This window comes from Aphelocoma coerulescens, chromosome 2, assembly GCF_041296385.1.
Source record: "Aphelocoma coerulescens isolate FSJ_1873_10779 chromosome 2, UR_Acoe_1.0, whole genome shotgun sequence".
Classification (NCBI taxonomy): domain Eukaryota; kingdom Metazoa; phylum Chordata; class Aves; order Passeriformes; family Corvidae; genus Aphelocoma; species Aphelocoma coerulescens.
In genome coordinates, this window is record NC_091015.1 from 154,329,654 (window position 1) to 154,351,816 (window position 22,163).

Below are 22,163 nucleotides of genomic sequence, written 5' to 3' on the forward strand. Positions count from 1 at the left end.
TACTAATTTTAACCATTTCTGCGTTTTATGAAGACCACTCGGGGCTCTAAACCTGACCTCCACAATATCCAAAGCCTACTGGAGCTTTTAGTCCCTTGCACACTGCTCTCTCCAGCCCATTGTTCCAAGACACTAATGGAAACCATGAGCAGCACCGACCTGGGGCAGAATGTAACAACAGCACTGCACTTCAGGCTGCCTCCTCCTCTGCCAAGCAAACAATAACTGTTCCTTGAACACAGTACTTCAAGGAGTCCTGCACCTGCCTGCCTCACAGTAATCTCACCTAGGTGATTTTTTAACCTCTTTACTTGTAAAAAGGCTACATGGCTTTCCACAACACTGCCAAAAACTGTACTAAAGACATACCTACCACTTCTATCTCCTACACCTCTTATTCTAATCAAAAAGAAAATTAGAAAGGTTTGACACATGTTTTTTCCTAATAAATCCACACTGGCTGTTTTTCTATCAGCTTATTGTCCTCTAGCTGTTTAGAAATTGATTAATAATTTTCAGGAGCATTTCACCATGTATCAAAGTTAAGCTGACAGGCTTCCTCATTTTCATGTTTAAATTTGCCCTTCCTCATCCTTCCCAAGTTCTTAAAGATAAAAGCTAAAAATTAGGGATGGTCTCATCTGAGGCACACAAGGGTCATTTTCAAGACACCCTGATGATTTGACTGTGTCCAGCTTCCCTCCATTATTTCATCTCCGTCCCCCATTCTAGCTTGTGTTGTTTTCCCTCTGTGTAAGTTAAACTATTCCAAGCACCCCGTCACACTTAGCCTGTTTGGGAAAACTGAATCCAAGATAGGCTGGTGTTCATCCTCCTCTTTGTGACCAGCCTTCCCCTCGTTGTGCACAAAGTAAGAGAACTCTTATTTCCTACATATTTCCCTTATTTCTATAGTATTGAAAAACCTTAATTTTAACACCCATTGTAGTTGTCACTCATTGAACTAGGTATTAGTGTAACTTTTTAAATTCTTCCTTTAGCAGAGCATTATCCTGTTGTCATTAGTTATAGAATTCCTGATTTTCAAGTAATTTCAGAGGGCCGGAAGTACTTATGATATTTTGTGTTTTCCTTCTTCACTGGAACAGTCTGCTGTCATGTCTGTAGTATCTTGTCTTCCAAAACCCTGTCATCTCCCTTGAACTTTCTTCTCCCTCCCTTCCTAGCCCCTACCTATCAATTCTAAAGTTCAAAGAAACAAGCTCTTTTAAAGTCCTTTGACATTATTCAGCTGCTTTAACTCTTTCCTTCCTTTCCTCCAGATCAGAAACTCTTTTATGATCATTTTCACTCACATTGTCTTCTGTCTTCAAATTCTCAACCACTTTCTTCTGATGACTCAGAATAAAGCATAAAGTAAATTCTTTCACTAATTTCCTTTGCCCCCAGAAGCAAAAGTAATCCTCTTTAGATTTTAACTCTTATTAGACAGCCTGGACAAGATTCACTTGACCAAGGGTAGGCATCTGTTCAGCCTGTCACTCCAAAGAAGAGACCAGGCTCTCCCAGACTGAGATTCAACTTACACTGTAGTAAATGCCTAAAGAAAATCACATGAAACATCTTGAATGGTTCCTATTTTTCCTAGAGTGACCCACAATGGGAAGCTCTGGCAATTAGCTCATACACTGGCACCTATCAAACACAGAACTGTGCTGGATGGAAGGAACCTGTGGAGGTCTCCAGTCCAACTTCCGGCTAAGAGCAGAAGTAGTGCTAGAGCAGGTCATCCTGGGCTGTGTCCAGTTGAGTTGGAATATCTTCAAGGATGGAGATCAACATCTTCCCTGGACCCCTTTTCCATTGTTTCATCACTCTTTCTCCCAGTCTTATATTTAGTTAGAATTTTCTGCATTACAACTCATGTCTATTGTGTCTTGTTGTAGTCTTGTGCACATCAGGGAAAAGTCTGGTTCTGCCTTTTCTCCACTCTCTCCCAACAGGGTGCTGCAGATGTAAGACCTCCCAGAACCTTGTCTTCAGACTGAACAAATCCAGTCCTCACCCTCTTTTCCTGCATCATGTGCCCCAGACCCTGACTACCTTGGGGACCTATTCCATGAACCCACTACAGTTTGCCATTGTTTTTCCTGTGCCGAGCACAGAACTGCACAGACTGCTCAAGATGTCATGGCACTAGTGTCAAACAGAAGGAAATGATCAGTTCCCTTGACCTGCTGACTACATTGCTGGTTGTACAGCCCAGGATGTTCTTGTCCCCCTTTGCAGTGACACACTGCTTGCTTGTATTTAAATCATTGTTTATCAAGACTCCAAGGTATTTTTAAGCAAAGCACTATCCAGCAGCTTAATGTCTTTTATACTGTGGTGACCAAAACTGCACCCAGGACTTGAGGTGAGGCTACCCCAGTGCAGTGCAGAGCGGGACAATCCTCTTCCTTGTCCAGCTGGTGATGCTGTGCCTGATGCCCCCCAGGACACCGTTGGCCCTCCTGACTGCCAGGGCACTGCTGACTCATGTTCAACTTTCCACTGACCAGGACCCCCAGGTCCCTTTCCACAGCTCTGCTCCAGCCTCTCATTCCCCAGAGAACATCCAGGGCTGACTCATCTCAGGTGCTGAATCTGGCCCTTGCCCTCGTTACACTTTACACAGCTGGTGACTCCTCGTCCTTTAGTTTGTCGAGGTCTCTCTGCAGAGCCTCTCTGCCCTTGAGAGAGTCGACAGCTCCTCTCAATTCAATGTTCTCAATAAACTTAGTATTCCTTCCAGTTCTGCATCCAGGTCATTAATGAAGGTATTGAAGAGCACAGGGCCAAGGATGGAGCCCCATGGAACCCCCCTAGTGACAAGTCACCAGCCTGATGTGCCCCATTCACTGTAACCCTTTGTGCCTGACCCATGAGCCAGTTGCCCACCCATCATATAACACGATTATTCTGATGTCTGCTCAACATTTTGTCCAGAAGGATCCTGTAAGAGACAGTATCCAAAACCTTTGTTATTTCTTTTTTTTTAAATTATGTTTTACTAGGTTTTACTAGGTCAACTAGGTGGGTTACCCTGTCATAGAAGAAAATCAGGTTTGATAAGCAGGACTTCCCTCTCATGAAGGCTGTGACTGACTTGTCCTAAGCTTGTCGGCAGTAGAAAACAAATGTTAGTGAATGTTTCAGCTTGTTGATATAAACTTAAAGACAACATATATAAATAAGTATGGCATTTCTTATTCAGTTAATACAACCTACACATATTTATTTACACAACTCTTGATTGATTTCCATTCCTTACAGTTTCATTATATTTGGACATGGGTAATGACAGATTATCTTAGGTAAGTTTTTTATTATTTGGGATTCATGTTAAGCTCTAGTTATAAAATAGATGTTAGTGTAAAAGTGAAATGCAAGAAAAATGCTGAAGAACAGTATTTTCCAAATAAGCTACAAAATCAAGACAAAAATAAGCTTATCATTATACTTTAAGCAACCAATCTCATTAAGCAAGGAAGCATTACCCTGCTGAACTGCATGTCAGTTCTGGGTGCCATATTTCTCAAGAGCATAGAACTGGTAGATCTCATCCTCGACCAACAGACTTTGTTTATAGATTCAAAGAGGAAAACAAGCTTTTCGGCTTTTTTTTCTCCTCGCAAGTGGTTTCTTATTTTTGAATGAACTAGTCACTGAACTGAAATAGCAGAACAAACATGAAAAAGATATTATCTCTGCACCTGCAGAAGTAAAAAAAGTTTAGTTCTTCAACAACAGGTGTTTAACCAGTAAGTTTCACCAAGCCTGTTGTCTGACTTCCGCTGTGTTTCAGCAGCAGCCACTGCTATACATGGAAAAATAGAAATTTAAGTAATTACAAGAACCTGTATGATCTAATTTTGCTGTCTGAAGTTCAAATAAATCCAATGTACTTTTCTTTAAAAAAGTAAATACGTAGCACAGTTTTAATTTAAAATCACATTAAATATTTCATACCCACTTTGCACTGCACAGTTTGCAACTGTTGGAAATACTTCAGTATGTTAATACAATTTTTAGTCCTTTTATTTTTTTGTGAAGAGGAAGAAAAAACCAACCCATGACAGAGACCTTGCTGTGAAAAAAGGCAGAGAAGCACTTGCTGCCTCATCCCCCATAGAATCCAAGTGCATGCTGAGGGGAAGAAACAGTAACGGGGTAGTTGTGAATAAAATCATCTTGCAATATTCAGAACTGTGTTGAAACTAACTTTTGAGCAAACATGTTGCTGTCTTCAGAAATATTTTATTCCATGTTTTTGCAATTGTTACACAGGTTTTAAAATATCAAGCTATGGTTCAACCTGGCCTCTTTGCATCAAATCGGACATTTTTGCTACCTCAGACAGCTCTGAACCAAAAAGCTGAATGTGTCAAACAATGCTTTTAAAGCTCACAAATTGGTGTGCACTTGTAATAGTTTGTCTCTATCTTCCCTTAATTATAAATGAATATTCCTCCTAATTTTTGCACAGGCTAAGTTGGACAATAAAGAGAACAGTTCAAAATAGAAAACACAGATGCTAAAATACATAACTCTGGGCATGGATGCATGTTATTTTCTGTTTGGCACATCTGTCAAGTACCTAAATCTGATGTGCTGATAAAACAAGACAGCTTACGGCAATAAACATGTCAGATCCATCTGTTCTTCAGGACACTGAGAAGAAAAAGAATGGCTCCCTTGTGGTATTCTATACACTTGAGACCACTCTGGAGACACTTCCCTCTGCTGCTGACAGCAATTCAGCTCTACCAGCCTAAGCCAGTGGGTTTCCAACCTTGCTCCCTGTCTTCCACCAGGCACATTGTGTATCTGTGGCGTCCTCTCTCTAATCCTACAGCCTGAGAATTGGTAGCTGGGACAGAAATGTAACTGTATTGTAAAGGCCTTGGCAAAGTCAAGAAACAAAACCCAGAAAAAGAGAGTGAAGCCAATACTGAATCTACCTAGCCCAGGATCCTGGCTCCTGCTGTGGCACTTGGCAGCTGCAGGCACCTCACTCTGCATCTTAGACCTGGTTTGCACCCATTGTGTCCTCCACTTTCTCAGAGCCATAGCATCCCTTCTCACACTATTTTCCTGCTACTTGCAGAAACTCACACTGTAAATACACCAGTCAGAGCAGCCTGTATATCCCTCAAAACATAGTCAGTGGTCCAAAAACTGAAGGCGACCCTGAGCAGACAACAGCTGCTCCCATGCGTGCCACCATTTGCCCAGCTTGCCAGAGTGGCTGCAGCCAGTGCTGAGCTACAACACTGGCAGCTACCAAAGAGCCACCCACTGTATGGCTCCAATACGGACCACACCAGCTGGAGCAGAACAAGCACAAAAACAGCTGAGAGGGCTGAGGTGTTAATGACAGAAATCATCTTCCAGCAGTGCTTTAACAAAAGCCACGTTTCAGCCACCTGCAGCCACATTCATGGGGTTTGGCAGCCATTCAGGGGATGTGCTACTTTCTCACAGGAAGGTAGAATAAAATTTTTTTTTTACAGGATATATACAACCCTCTGATACTGGGCAGACTATAATTATCTTTAACTCAAGAAACACCCATTCATTTCCTGATTTTGACTGGCCGGAGGAAAGAGGGAAGGAGGTCTCCAGCCTAAATGAACACAGCAGCCCCAGATAACATGCAAAAAGTTCAGCTGCTCTCTGGAGAGAGAAGCCCTCAGTTTTGGCCATATGAAGGTAAGAAGTAAGTATGCAAAAGCTCCTTTATACCATATACTGGTCAAATATCCATATTATGCAATGTCCTGGGTTGAGGTGTATTCTATTACCATCCTCATGAGCTGTTGAAATCAGGTGGGGCAGTGTCTTCCTTGCCTCCTCCCCCCAGACTATCTTTCTGTTAATGGCCCATCATTGTCCTGCTGCATGACTCAGAGATAACTCCCTCCGGACTATCTTCTGTTAACGAGCCTAATCAACACCTGGCCTCATGACTCATTACCCCATTGTGAGATGCTCCACCCAGAGGGAGGAACCAAGCATCCCATCATGGATATAACTGGGACTCTGAGCATCAAAGGGACTCCACTGGATTTCCAGAGGACAGGAGCTACACAGCCACCGCTGGATTTTCTGAGGAAGAGCAGACCCCTTCTACTACAGGATCACCACTTCAGAGGATTGCAGCCACCATTCCACCAGACTGCTACCACTACCCTGCCTAATAGGGACTCAGGTTGTATCTTGACTCTGTCAGTATTTTCTTTTACTTTCTTTTCCTTTACTTTAATTTCCATTAAATTGTTATTCTGACTTGGTGCCTCTCACTGGTTTGTTTTCAAACTAGCACATAATTTGGCGCCCAACGTGGGGCCTGCTCTGAGAGAAAGTCAGAATTACAATCTTGTATTAACAGAAACCTATTCACCATGGTGCTCAGCTTGTCTGCATGGGTTCTGTATCTTGCTCTCTATATTTTTCCTCACATGGGGAACTATCTGCCTGTTGTGTTACTCCTGTTAAAACCAGGGACTGGTATGAGAATTGCTTTATTGGTTTATTATGTCTATAGCATAATAACCTGCGAGGCAATGAATACCATTCGGAATATACACTCAGTTTTGTTTGGCTTTCCTAGTCTGGGCTCCTCTGTCTGGGATCTCTTCAACAATCGCACCCAGCCCCTGGTGGGAGGAGTAGAGAGTGGTTTCTTCCAGCCTTTCAGGCCAGGCACAGCAGTTTTTGAAAATATTGAGTTCCCTCTGGATGTTAAGGATGGTATAATCTTCTTGTCAGTTCTATTCTCTTTTTTCTCCATGGCCTGCATTGTGTACACCATGCTTAGAAACAGAACGCTACTTAGTGTGGTGCAACGTCTGCTTGAGGAGGAGGTAAAAAGGAGCAAAGGAGCAAATACCATGTCTACACAGACTGCCACACAGAAAGGAACCAAAAGCAAAGCAACCGCACCCATCTCTACGCAGACTGTCACAAAGGAGAAAGGAAGCAAAAGCAAAGCAACCGCATCCATCTCTACGCAGACTGACACAGAGGAGAAAGAAACCAAACGCAAAGCAACCGCATCCATCTCTACGCAGACTGACACAGAGGAGAAAGAAACCAAATGCAAAGCAACAGCGTCCATCTCTACGCAGACTGACACAGAGGAGAAAGAAACCAAATGCAAAGCAACAGCGTCCATCTCTACACAGACTATCACAGAGGAGGAAGGGACCAAATACAAAACAACAGCGTCCATGACTACGCAGACTGACTCAGAGGAGAAAGGAACCAAAAGCACTGTCAGCGTCCCCATGCAAGCCACCACTGAACCAGAACAGCCCAAACCGATTGCAGTTGCCCCCGTGCAGAAGAAGAAATCAAAAAGCAAGTCAGTCCGCATAGTGACTGATGAGGATGCAGCAGGACCTTCACATCCAGCAGAAGAGGCAGAGCCAGAGATCATCACTCGGTCACTATCCCTGGGTGAGCTGCGTGACCTGCGGAGGGAATTCACACGCCAGACAAACGAGTCCATCCTGACCTGGCTGCTCCGCATTTGGGATGCTGCAGCCAATGACACCATTCTGGACGGAAGTGAGGCCAGGCAGCTGGGATCTCTGTCCCGGGATGTGGTCATTGACCAGGGGATCGGGAGAACCCAAGAAACTCTCAGCCTCTGGCGGCGACTGCTTACAAGTGTCAGGGACAGGTACCTTTGTAAAGAAGACCTCCAGGTGCACCAAGGGAAATGGAGCACAATGGAACAAGGTATCCGGTGCCTGAGGGAATTGGCTGTGCTGGAGATCATTTTCTCAGAAGACGAGAGATTTCCTAAGAGCCCAGATGGTGTCCAGTGCACGTCACAGATGTGGTTGAGGTTCGCACGCCTTGGACCAGAGATATACTCCCGTTACCTGGCAACGCTGCAATGGAGGGAAGGCGAGGACAGGGTGGGCGTCTTGGTGAACAAACTGAGGATTTACGAGGACACCGTCACAGCCCCGTTTCGCACCCATGTCTCATCCGTGGAAACAAGTCTTTCAGCTGAGCAAGTCCGGAGTTTGATTGAAGAAGGCCATCAGAAATTGAAAAAGGAACTTAAGGAAGAGATTTACCAGATCTCGCCAGAACCAACAAGAGTCTCTGCCATTAGGAGCCGGCGTCCCCCAACCAGGGAGAGAGGATACACCCCACGAGGTAATCTCTGGTTTTTCCTTCAGGAACATGGAGAAGACATGAGTAAGTGGCATGGAAAACCCACCTCCTCCTTAGCAGCCAGGGTACGTGAACTAAAAAGAGGGACAACTACCACAAGAAGCGCATCTAGAGTCAACATTGCTCCGGTCTCTCACACACAGAACTCCAGACGATACCAGAATGATAGTATGACTGATCCTCTTGAAGGGACCTCAGGAACATATTCACCGGAAGGGAGCAACATGCACCAGAACCAGGAATAGAGGGGCCCTGCCTCTAGCCAGGTAGAGGAAAGGGATAATCGGGTCTTTTGGACTGTGTGGGTCCGATGGCCTGGCACAGCTGACCCACAAAAATACACGGCTTTGGTTGACACAGGTGCTCAATGTACTCTGATGCCATCAAGGTATGTGGGGGCAGAACCCATTTCCATTTGTGGGGTGACAGGAGGATCCCAGCAGCTGACTGTACTGGAAGCTGAAGTGAGTTTAACTGGGAACGAGTGGCAGAAACACCCCATCGTGACTGGCCCGGAGGCCCCGTGCATTCTCGGCATAGACTATCTCAGAAATGGATATTTCAAGGACCCAAAAGGACATCGTTGGGCTTTTGGGATAGCTGCTGTGGAGACAGAAGATATCAGACAACTGAGTACATTGCCTGGCCTCTCAGATGACCCATCTGCCGTGGGACTGCTAAGAGTTGAAGAACAACAGGTACCAATTGCCACAGCAACAGTACACCGTCGGCAATACCGCACAGACAGAGACTCTGTGGTTCCCGTCCATGAGATGATTCGTAAACTGGAGAGCCAAGGGGTGGTCAGCAAGGCCCATTCACCTTTCAACAGCCCTATATGGCCAGTGCGTAAGTCCAACGGAGAATGGAGACTGACGGTGGATTACCGTGGCCTGAATGAAGTCACACCACCGTTGAGTGCTGCTGTGCCGGATATGTTGGAACTTCAGTACGAGCTGGAGTCCAAAGCAGCGAAGTGGTACTCCACTATTGACATTGCCAATGCCTTCTTCTCCATTCCTTTGGCAGCAGAATGCAGGCCCCAGTTTGCTTTCACTTGGAGGGGTGTGCAATACACCTGGAACCGACTGCCCCAGGGGTGGAAGCACAGTCCCACCATTTGCCATGGACTGATCCAGACTGCACTGGAAAAGGGTGAGGCCCCAGAACATCTGCAATACATCGACGACATCATCGTGTGGGGAAACACAGCAAAGGAAGTATTTGAGAAAGGAGAGAAAATCATCCAGATTCTCCTGGAAGCTGGCTTTGCCATCAAAAGGAGCAAAGTCAAGGGACCTGCCCAAGAGATCCAGTTCCTGGGAGTAAAGTGGCAAGATGGACGACGTCAGATTCCCACCGAGGTCGTCAACAAGATCACTGCGATGTCTCCACCGACCAGCAAGAAGGAAACACAAGCTTTCCTAGGCGCCATAGGTTTTTGGAGAATGCACATTCCTGAGTACAGCCAGATCGTGAGCCCTCTCTACCTGGTTACCCGCAAGAAGAACGATTTCCACTGGGGCCCTGAACAGCAGCAAGCCTTCGCCCAGATCAAACAGGAAATCGCTCATGCGGTAGCCCTTGGCCCAGTCAGGACAGGACCAGAGGTGAAGAACGTGCTCTACTCTGCAGCCGGGAGCCATGGTCTGTCCTGGAGCCTCTGGCAGAAGGTGCCTGGTGAGACTCGTGGCCGACCACTGGGATTCTGGAGCCGAAGCTACAGAGGATCTGAAGCTAACTACACTCCCACAGAGAAGGAAATCTTGGCCGCCTATGAAGGAGTCCAAGCTGCCTCGGAGGTAATCGGCACAGAGGCACAACTCCTCCTGGCACCCCGACTACCAGTGCTGGGGTGGATGTTCAAGGGAAAGGTTCCTTCCACGCATCACGCCACTGACACCACATGGAGCAAATGGATTGCTCTCATCACACAGCGTGCCCGTATTGGAAACCCGAATCGCCCTGGGATTCTGGAAATTATAACAAACTGGCCTGAAGGTGAGACGTTTGGATTATCTTCTGAAGAAGAGGAAGAGCAAGTGACTCGTGCTGAGGAAGCCCCACCATATAATGAGCTACCGGAGACTGAAAGACGTTATGCCCTCTTCACTGATGGTTCCTGCCGAATTGTAGGCACTAACAGGAAGTGGAAAGCTGCAGTATGGAGCCCCACACGGCAAGTTGCACAAGCTACCGAGGGACAAGGTGGATCGAGTCAGGTTGCAGAGCTTAAAGCCGTCCAGCTGGCTTTGGATATTGCTGAACGAGAGAAGTGGCCGAGGCTCTATCTCTACACCGACTCGTGGATGGTAGCTAATGCTCTGTGGGGATGGCTGGTTCGCTGGAGAAAAGCCAACTGGCAGCGCAGAGGGAAACCCATCTGGGCCGCTGAGATTTGGCAGGACATCGCTGCCCGAGTAGAGAAGCTGGCCGTGAAGGTTCGACACGTGGATGCGCACGTACCCAAGAGTCGGGCTAATGAAGAACATCGCAACAACGAGCAGGTGGACCGAGCTGCCAAGGTGAAAGTATCACAGGTGGATCTGGACTGGCAGCACAAGGGAGAATTATTCCTAGCTCGTTGGGCCCATGATGCCTCTGGTCATCAGGGGAGAGATGCAACATACCAATGGGCCCGTGACCGAGGGGTGGACCTTACCATGGACAGCATTTCACAGGTCATCCACAGTTGTGAGACCTGTGCTGCAATCAAACAGGCCAAGCGGGTGAAGCCTCTGTGGTATGGTGGACGATGGTCAAAGTACAGGTATGGGGAAGCCTGGCAAGTTGATTACATCACCCTTCCCCAAACTCGCCAAGGCAAGCGCTACGTGTTGACCATGGTTGAAGCAACCACTGGATGGCTGGAGACCTACCCTGTGCCTCATGCTACAGCCCGGAACACCATCTTGGGCCTGGAAAAGCAAGTCCTGTGGAGACATGGCACCCCGGACAGGATCGAGTCAGACAACGGGACTCATTTTAAGAACAGCCTCATCAACACCTGGGCCAGAGAACACGGTATCGAATGGATATATCATATTCCTTATCATGCAGCAGCTGCCGGAAAAGTTGAACGCTGCAATGGACTACTTAAAACCACCCTAAAGGCACTTGGTGGGGGGACCTTCAAAAATTGGGAAGTGAACTTAGCGAAGGCTACCTGGATGGTCAATACCCGAGGGTCCATCAATCGAGCTGGTCCTGCCGAGTCTGAACCCCTGCACACAGTGGATGGAGATGGAGTCCCTGTGGTACACCTGAGAGGTATTTTAGGAAAGACTGTTTGGATTAATCCCACCTCAGGCAAAGGCAAACCCATCCGTGGGATTGTCTTTGCTCAAGGACCTGGTTGCACTTGGTGGGTAATGCAAAAAGATGGGGAAACCCGTTGTGTACCACAGGGAGACCTAATCTTAGGTGAGAACGGTGTGTAGGGTTTCATTGTATATATATATATATGTATGTGTGTCTAGAGTTTAAGAAGGTATTGATTTGGGATGATGTAGATGGTAATAGAATAAGGGGTGGATAATGTCCTGGGTTGAGGTGTATTCTATTACCATCCTCATGAGCTGTTGAAATCAGGTGGGGCAGTGTCTTCCTTGCCTCCTCCCCCCAGACTATCTTTCTGTTAATGGCCCATCATTGTCCTGCTGCATGACTCAGAGATAACTCCCTCCGGACTATCTTCTGTTAACGAGCCTAATCAACACCTGGCCTCATGACTCATTACCCCATTGTGAGATGCTCCACCCAGAGGGAGGAACCAAGCATCCCATCATGGATATAACTGGGACTCTGAGCATCAAAGGGACTCCACTGGATTTCCAGAGGACAGGAGCTACACAGCCACCGCTGGATTTTCTGAGGAAGAGCAGACCCCTTCTACTACAGGATCACCACTTCAGAGGATTGCAGCCACCATTCCACCAGACTGCTACCACTACCCTGCCTAATAGGGACTCAGGTTGTATCTTGACTCTGTCAGTATTTTCTTTTACTTTCTTTTCCTTTACTTTAATTTCCATTAAATTGTTATTCTGACTTGGTGCCTCTCACTGGTTTGTTTTCAAACTAGCACATGCAACCCAACTGAAAAGCAAATATCCAAGAAATCAGAGCTTACTAGAAAAGATCCTGCTTTGCTCTGCCTGTCCAGATTAGTCCCAGTTTTGAGAGGTTTTTAAACCTTGTTTCAACTTCCCCCTAAATACTTAAAGCCCCAGGCTGTAACAGTTCTCCTGAGAATCCCTTGCTCTGGCTGGAAACATGCTAATTCTCACAAAGCAGGATGGCCAAACAACCTGTCGTCCAATACACTGGACTCCACGTGCAGAACACACAAGAGTAGGGCACAGATGTTATGAGATGGGATGGAAAGGGCCCATGGAGTTGGAGGGGTGCCCTTTCCAGAAACTGCAGCCTCTGCCACACATTGCCAGGTGGAGCTGCTCTGGAGATCTCAGGTGCACGTGTGGATGTGGCACTCAGATGGGCAGGTGAATTTGTATATATCAGCTTTGGCCTTTAGCTTATCATGCAGTGTGTACATAAACAGCCAGCAAGGTGGGTCCCAGAATGGGTAGGGGCTCTGGCGAAGTCCTGCGAAAACACAGGCAAACCACAGAAGTCTTGCAATGCACAAGAGAGGACAAAGCTGGGGCAGACCCATACTGACATTCTGCTAAGCAGCAGAAGCAAAGGATTAAGTACATCACCCACTGTAGTTAAAGAAGGTCATGCACCTTACCAGTTACTTAAATAAGGCTGGCAAAAATTGTGAAGGAAAAAGCCAAGCAATCAGAGCTGAGGATCTGATTACTGAAACTTCCCTTTTAGAAAGCTGGCCTTATTTGCTGCAAATCAGCTTCAGCAGGCAATTTGAAGCTATCACACCAGCATACTGTTATATGTAAGTTAATAAGCATTTACTACTGATGGTTTCTGCAGTGGCTGTTTAATTTTTAATCATATCCTTAATTTACTGTTTACAGTTTTATCCAATTAGAGTTTGTGCATGTGTGTGCATCTGTGACATGGAGAACATGGAAACCTGTGTTTAATCAGAAGCACAAAACCTTGCTCTCTAACTGAGGAGATACATGTGTCTCCTGCTTAAAATTTTTTCACATAGCCCTCTTATTTTCCAGGAGAATGTCATCTCAGGCTGTTATGTTGCATCATTCTGCTGTTAGAAATGGGCACCACTGACCTCTCTGTGCAATCCTGTACCAGGAGTTTGGAACTGAATGTCATTAAAATAGGCAGTGCTAAGAACTAGGCAGTTTTTCTGGCACTTTCCTGAACAGAAATCCCAGCATTGCTTTTTATCTGTAGATCAGGCATTTAGGTAACACCCTGGGTCACCCTCATCCTCCTCATCCACATTTCAACCTTACATTAGATTCCTACAGTCATAAAAACTAGATACACTGAGGGGATGGAAAATGGATCGTTTATTTTTAAGCACTGCAAATTTTTCATGGTGATCAACAGTAAAGTTTTCAATTACAGAGGGAGGTTAAATAAACCAAAGGATAGAGCTCCAAAGAAAACTGGGTGATGATGGAAGGACAGAGATTAGAACATCTCAGAGCCCAAGAGATGAGCTAATCACAAATAAAATAATATTACATTCCTATTACTACCTGACATGGTGTTTGGTGTAATGCCAGTAATTAAATAAAATATCAAAAAAGGAGTGCCAGAAATGCACTCAACAGAGGCATAATGTGGTTGATATGGATCCTGGCAGAGCCCTCAGGAGGTGATCTGACACCCAGCCCAATTCCCTGTGCCTTTCACATTCACACTGCCTCTGGTCACAGGCTCAGCTGTACAGCAAATTAGGACAGGCAGCAACAGGACTGCATGATTCTCAGACAGAGGCTGCTCTCACTCCCAGCAGGCAGACACTGAAAGGAAAAGGCAGGAATCTTTGTTTCTCCCATGTAGCATCTACTTCAAGGAGAGATGATGGCAGGCTCCTGAACAGCTCCACAGCAAAGGTTTAAATGGAGGTACATGACCAGAGCTCACAGCCTTCTCTTGCTGTGTTCATGGCTCAACACCTGGATACTCTTATCCCACTACAGCTGTATCCCCTGAATCCTTGAGAGCTATGCTGAAAAACCCAGATTGCCATCTGCTTTATTTTGCTCTCGGGAATTACAAAAAAAAAAGGAGATGCAATTCTATCCCTATGCAAATATAATACCTTCAATTTCACTTCTTTTTCTCTGCAGCACAAGGAAGGTAAAGATGGGAAATCAATACATTCATAGAAAAAAATAAACATTCAAAGTTCCCGTAAGAGGAAGAAACTACAGGGCTATGGCTATAGATGTCTTAACAGTAGCAGAACAGGTTGGATTAATGTGCTGAGGTAAAAGACTAACAAATAGAGAGGAATAAACTGCTTTTAGAGTTAAGTGCTACAGATTACAACACCCTTTTTGAGAAGCCATTGCACTCTGCAGCCAAAGCACAGAGCAGTTGCACACGGCCTTTGCACAGGAACTGTTCCTAAAAACACCCACCCTGGGAACGTTGGTGAGGAGTCTGTGCAGCCCTGCACTCCAGGAACTGGACTCCAGTGTTTAAACAAAACCTGTTGGCATCATCCAGGCAGCTCAAAAAGGCAGCTTCAGCTCTTGTTTTCTTCTTTGCCCCTGGGAGCAGGAACTTGCAGCACGGAAGGAGGAGACTGTGTAATAAAAAGGAGACAGGAAGGTCTCCAGTAGGCTCTGAGTCCTAAAGATAGCAATGAAACTAGCATGAAGGGAAGGAGGAAATCACCCTCCCACATAAGAGGAAACCCCAAAATAAAACCTTTTGGCAGATGGTAAAGGCTTTAGTATTCAACAAAAAGAATGAGCTGCATGAGAATGCAAGAGAGCTTTAAGGGAGACACAGGAAGCCCAAACAAAAGACACATGAAGGAGCTTGGTTTTTTCCAGTCACTCTTCTGTGTCATTATTCAATCTTTGATAGGTTTTACTGGCTTTTCTGTTTAATTGAAACTATGCACTAATTAATTATATGAAACAGGAGAAATTTTCAGTAAATTTTCTGAATTATAAGGTAAGACTTCAGCTCCTAGGGGGCATTCCATCTGGGGCTCTCTGCCTGGTCCTTGCCTTCCTGTCTAAGACTGGATCCAGCTCCACAGAGGCAACAAATCCACAATCATAAAAAAAATAATAAATATGATTAAATATTTGAATCAGGCGCAACCCCATTTAGATGAAAGAAGAACTCAGAGGATTAAGATCTAACTGCAGTTATTAAAGCACTCATGTCTGAGAAAAATTGGAGAAGTTAAGGTAAGTTATAAACCTATCCCAAGGCAATATATAAAATGCATCCTTCTCTGCTTCAGACTAAAGGATCATTTAAATTACAGCTAAGAAAACAACCCCAAAACCCTTAACCCAGAACATGCAACTCCTTAAATGTTCACCTATGAACACATAAATGATGCTTTAACTCTATTACCAGTGAGTAGTAACAATGCTCAATTAAAAAAAAAGTGAATAAAAAGTAATAGAATATGAAAGATGATGTTATCAATTGCAGAAAAAAAAGGTGTAATTTAAAGGCATAGCATAACCAGATTTTGCTAACAGGTACAGATAAAGAAATTAAATTACTATACTAAGGCAGAGCAAGTTTGCTGTCAAATTAGCAGTGGGTAACATCACTTGTTATATATGCTTGATGCTGAAAAGCAAAAAGTAGGAAAAGCTACTGCCTACTTTTCCTCTGTTAAATTTAGGAGTTCCAAATTAGATGGCAAGTCCTCCATCTGACAGAGGCAGGAAGTTCCAGAGGGCAATATATTGCACCTATCATGGGCACCTCTTTTAGAAGGGCACAGATTATCTCTGGGGGTGGGTTCTGTTCTTCGTTGATTATTTGATGAATGTGAACAATGAGTTCAATTGGACACCAAAGTTTTAGCTGGATAATGTAAGATGCAACAACAACTACTCAAACTGCTTAAGCTAAAAGACTGTATAATTGTTTTTATCTTTGATTCTGCCATTTTAGTATAGAGCATGACTAAAAAGAGTAAGATAAAAGTGCAGCTTTTACTTTCATTTCCAGCAGTGATTATGAAATTAGGATTGCAAATAACACAGGCAGTGCACGTCATCAAGGGAGATTCTGAGACCAAGTGAAAAATAAGTCTTATATAATCAAGAAAAAGGTTCTAAATACAATAAAATATCAAAATTGCATTTTTTATTCAATAAAACTGGCAAGGGATCATATTTTTCAATTTCACAATGACCTGTGCTGGGTTAGAGTACAGAACCCTTATGTTTCTGTATTTGTGGTTTTAAGTTATAAAAAGGTTTATGGATTTGATCCAGAGGTCAAAAAAGTCATTGGTACCCTTCACTGATTTGAATGGGCTTTATAGTCTCATGCTTTAGAGGAAAAATTGAGTTGATCCTGTTCTCATTTTTACTAGTTTCAATTTCTCTGCAACCAATGGAGCATTGCTCTTTCATTTGCCCTCACAGAACCAAGAGCAAAGTTGAGGTCTCCAATTTTCAAAGGCAGATAATTTGGATAAAACCAATTCATAGCTGGTGGTAGACGTAGATTTACATTCTTCTAAGAAGAGTAGCTACTCTTGCTATTTGTTTACTGTGCTAGAACTGATACAGAATCTGTGGACAAAGAGTAAGGATCAGTTTTAAGTTAGCTATAGACTTTCCCAAAGACTCTAGCCAAATTAATTATAAGCAGCAGAAACTTCAGGAGGATGCTATCTCTAGGTGCTTCTAATTCCTGATAAAAGGGTTTTTCCTCTGTTCCCAGCATCTGTTTGCATTCCTCACTTAAACAGCCTGGGTTCCAATCATCTGGATCAAAAGAAAACAGTGAAGAAATCAGTAAAACGTATATTCTCATACCAGAATTATCCTGTGATCAGCTAAGCCATGTAGAAGTAAAGTAAAATTCCCACAGTGACATTTCCATTACTAGAGAGAACCAAAAAGATGTCAAGAACAGCAGTAATAGTATAATAAGGAAAACATGAGTTGCTGACAAAGCAATGGTCACACATTTCCGTGCTTATCAAAGCAGCTGATATTTAAGAAGGGAGAAAGAAAACTTACCAACAAACAAATCTAGCAAGCAAATATCAGTAAAAAATAATAATTCACTGGGAAAAAGCTTATTAGGATTTGAAGAAAATAAACCACAATTTTCATTATGCTATCTGAGATAAACCTCCACACCTAAAAGGAAACATTTCTAGAAAAAGAAAAAAACGCCTCATAGGTGTCTCAGTGTATGAAGAGACATCCCAGCAAAAAGACATTCATTACCTTGATGGGCTGTAAGGGCTGGATGCCTTTCTATGACCCTCAGAACCTTCCACATTTAAGCAGAGACATACAAAAGTCAACTGTATCAGTGGTTAGTGTCACAGCCAACTACTGTAAGGGAATGGATGGTACCACGCAGATGGACATTAAAGCAACTCTGGAATCTAGAGAAAGATCTGTTCAGAACCTACCCAGGTGACAACTGATTTCTCACTGGAGCTTTGGAGGTAGAACTATCTACCCTTCCCCTCCTCTTTCCTATCTCTTTCATCTGAAATACAGTTTGTTTGCTTCAAAGTCTTTCAAGTTTAGACTGAGAATTATAACTGTTGTGATATAACTGGGAATGATCAGTGTAGGGAATTTTCAAAGGTTTATCTGCATCCTTAACTGCCTGACACTTTTAAAACTGGTCCATTGTCTAAGATGATTGCTCCTTCCACCATCCAACATTTTTAAAATACTCATTAAATACAGCTGGATCATCTTGGCACTTTATGACAGAAAATTACAAGGAACTGCTGAAAAGTGTTTCACATAGCTACACTCTCTGGAACAAGCTAAAGAAATTCCTCAGCAGACAACTGTAGTCTAATCAGCCCTCTAAATATTTAGACTACAAGGCAATAAAATAAAACTAGAGCAGGAGATATTAATCTCTCAGCCCAACTTTAACAACAATACTCAGTTCCTCAGGAGTTCTTAAAGGAATGAAAACCAAAAGAAAGAAGAGTAAGAAAGAAGGTTTTCCTCTTTATTCCTAAAGAAGACTGGAATGACCTAAGACTTTAAAGAATGAAGGAAATATGATTATCATTCCTTCTCCACCTCTACCTCTGACACATGCCAAAGTGGAAAGAAAACAAAAACCATAGGACTTTGGAGGACTTAGAGGACTTTGGAGAGTAAACTTTAAGAACAGAAGCTTTGCATCACTGAAGAAGGCAAAATTGGTCAGTAAGAATCTCCTCTTTTTGCTGTGCAAGACTTTCTTTCCTTGCAGATCCTTCTCTCAAAATCCAGCTCCTGAAAGTCCTACACAACAGTGCTCTTTGAATGCAGACAAATGAGAGTCTGCTGACTGATGCTACCAGCAGTAAGCCTCTTTACTGGTCTCACTAAAGAAAGAATATGACAAAATTACTTGTTTCAAGGTCCAGGTGTTGGAGCTGCTTCAATTCCCTCTCATTTCATGAAATGCCATCTGATGTGTGCTAGATAAATGGACCGCAAAGACGTGAATCCTGTTTCTAGGGGAGAGGATTCAAAACTCCAAGACCATGTCAATGTACATGCCTTCAGACTGTGCTCAAGCTTGCAGGGGAACCTCAACAGGCCTTTTTGCTCACATACAAAAGTCTCTAACTTGCTTACCCCTACAGCTCCTGAGGAAAGAGATCCAACCCTCTTGTGTAGCTGAAAAAGTATACCAAGTCAGAGTCCTGACATATTATACCAGGCTGGCTGGATACAAGACAGTGTGCCCTTCCCGAGTCTGGCTGTTTTCTAATCAGGTTGTCTTCAGGTGGAAGCCATTGTATAAGCCAAATGTACGTAAACAAACTATTCCAACAATGTGGATAAACTTAACCAAGAATAAGCTCTAAGATGTGGATGAAAACTTAACTGGGATTGAGGAGCTTCAGAACTGTGGCATTGCCAAGTACAAACCACCTACAACTCCACTTATCACTCTGACACTGAGAAAAATTGTCCAAGACTGACTCACTGCCTACCTTCCAGGTGATACCTTTGGAAAAACACTGAAGTTCTTACAGAGCTGCTCACTGCAGATTTTCTCAATGTATCTTTTCTTTGTACAGGTAACTTCTAATAATTCATGTGACCGGCAGGTATTTTTACTGATAAAAATATTTTTCAATTTTAGGACCATACAATACAGCTGTAGCTGAACTGCCAACAGAGTAATAAGTTATTTTAAAAACAACAATTCTCTGCCACATTTTCATTCACATTCCTGCTGCAAATTAAGGCTGCTGTATTTATGCTGTCATCTACTGGAATCAACACTTAAAAAATTACAGGTGCTTCATGAGTACTTATGCTGTATAGAGGTAAATCACATATTTTTTTAAAACTGTTCAGAATTTTGTTAGAATTCAGAACTTGAATGTCAAGGACCCCAAGATCATTGTTAATACACTTCAATTTATTATTTTATAGGGAATCAATTTCAATTAAAATACATTGAAATAGTGACTGGAAAAATTCTATAATATTGATCTTATGGGGGAACCAGCATAGTTAAAATTATTAATCATACTTGAGCATGTCATAAAACACTAGGCTAGTATCCATGCTTTGTGATCAAGTCAAATAAAGGCTTTAAAATAACCCACCCTTTTCTTTGTGGAATATGCCAGAGATCTGCATACTGCTTAGTAATAAAGAAAGTTCATAACACTGCTGACTGCCTATGTATAACTAAGTAAATGAAGGTGCTCTATCATATGAAGCATAAATGCCATGAAGAGTAAACTTTTATTTGAATAGAACCACATTCATTTTTAAAACTACAATACAGAAAAGCTTTTAAAGAATGTGACTTAAGAAAAAGAGGAGCTTTTAAATAAAACAGGTTCTTTTTACACAACACAGAAAAGCAACTTCACAAAGGCATAAAAAGAAGAGGGTTTTTTCCTGGCTGCCTTGAATCTTTCCAGTAATTAGAAATTTTTATTGCACAGGCCATAAATGCTAGTAACAACAGGAAGAAAAATGCTTTTGAACTCTTTGGCAACATTCACCTTCAGGGATTCAAAACAGCAAAACTTTATTCTACATTTTCAAAAAAGCTTTTAGTGACTTTCATGTTTGTTAGAACTGCCAATATAGTGAAACACTTTACAAACAGGACACATTCATGTAGGCGCAGCAATACCAGTTCCATAAAGTCAGCAAGATGATGCTACCAAAACTCATCTGAGTGAAGAGGGCAATTCATCCAGCTTTCAGACCAATTTTTTTTTAGCGTAGGAGTTTACATCTAGGTTTAGCCAAGTGGGAATTTATCTGATCCACATTTAGTCATCTACTGTATAGACAAATACATCTGCCAGCCATCCCAAGTGTTTGTAATAATCAGTGGAGAACAACAGGTATAATTCATCTGATGCCTCTGAGGTGTGACTGCTAGATCTCAGATACAGAGGATGTGAGCTACTACTGCATGCACATGACAGTAGGATTGCTTAGAGTCTCTGTGGAAGGCAGAAGTACCCAACTGAAGGCATGCCAAGTTAGGCTTTGGCACTTTCATCCCCACTGAGGCTGCCAGTGACTGTATTTTAGTTTGAAAAAAACTTCTTGTGAACAACTTGTTTCTTAAGAGTGTGAGACAGATTCTCAATGGATACTAAAGAATTAGACAGGGCAATACTCTTCCAAATGCAGAAATTCTGAATGCTGGGAAGCCTAAGGGAATGGGACCACAGAGAGGGAACAGGATCCTGGGATCTGCCTAAACATCATCTGCTACTGTTAGAGGCTGAGTAGTGGGACAGAGGGATACTCAATCCAACTGAGAATGGCATTTCTTACCTTCTTATTTCCAATGCTATACACTCAGTTTGACAAAAAAAAAGGTGTTAGTTGATGAAGACAGTCAGGTTTGAAACAGAAGCACAGCAGTGAAAATGTCTGTGCTCTTTCTAAGGGGTCAGAAGTATAGTTAGGGCTCTCATTTCTTCAGTTCTTTTATAAAACAACTATCGAAGGCATGTAGCAACAGGACAAGGGGTAGTGGCTTCAGACTGAAAGAGTGTAGGTTTAGATTGAACATAAGGAAGAAATTCTTTACGGTGAGGGTGGTGAGGCATTGGAACAGGTTGCTCAGAGAAGCTGTGAAGGCCCATCCCTGGAATTACGCAAGGCCAGATTGGATGGGGCTTTGAGAAACCTGGTCTAGTTAAAGGTGGCTGGGTGTGCCTACATGGCAGGAGGGGTGGACCTAGATGGTCTTAAGGTCCCTTCCCACCAAAACCATTCTATGACCAATCCTAATTTTATTCTGTGTCTGATTCTGGAAAAATCTCATTAGAAATCACAATTATGTTACATTGTAAATGGCACCATCTTACTATATGATACATTTAAACTCTGTGTGAAAGACTGTACCTATTCCTGGAATCCCTTTTACCAGCCTGTTCTTTTTGAATGGGTGAAAACAAGTGATTTCCACTGGCACTGATCACAAACAGCTGTTGTTAAATAACAGACTGACTGCTGAAAGCTCTCCTATTTAGCTAAAAGTCTTCCATGACTGGCTGCAGCACAAACAGCAATATTTTACTTTCTTTCTTAAACTTTGAGAAAAACTGTTTTTTCTCTTTCCAATTTACACATGAATGAAAAAACACATACATAAATATGTGCATTTTTATATATATGTAATACATATTTATCCAACATGTAAGACAGTTTTGGGTATGCAAAAGTTCAGAAGGACTAAAGATTCCAGACCAAACTGACCAGCAGGCTGACTTCTGAGAAATTTGAAAAGCAGGAATGAAAAAAAACAATCAACATTAATAAAATAATAAGAAAACCAGTCAACTGCCATAATGATCTTGTAATCATACAAAACAGCTAATA

General features: G+C 43.1%; 1 protein-coding gene and 1 long non-coding RNA gene across 4 annotated transcripts in view; one reads left to right on the plus strand and one right to left on the minus strand.

Moving 5' to 3' along the window:
* The window catches only part of SAMD12 (sterile alpha motif domain containing 12), a 187,332-nt gene that overhangs the window by 69,967 nt on the left and 95,202 nt on the right, over window positions 1-22,163 (minus strand). The window lies entirely within an intron of this gene.
* On the plus strand, window positions 5,555-13,847 carry LOC138106003 (uncharacterized). Of its 2 annotated transcripts, none has more exons than XR_011148860.1 (3): window positions 5,555-5,722; window positions 13,042-13,114; window positions 13,353-13,847. It is a non-coding gene; the product is annotated as an uncharacterized lncRNA (long non-coding RNA). The 2 variants fall into 2 exon arrangements; XR_011148859.1 differs by having other exon boundaries at window positions 5,555-5,715.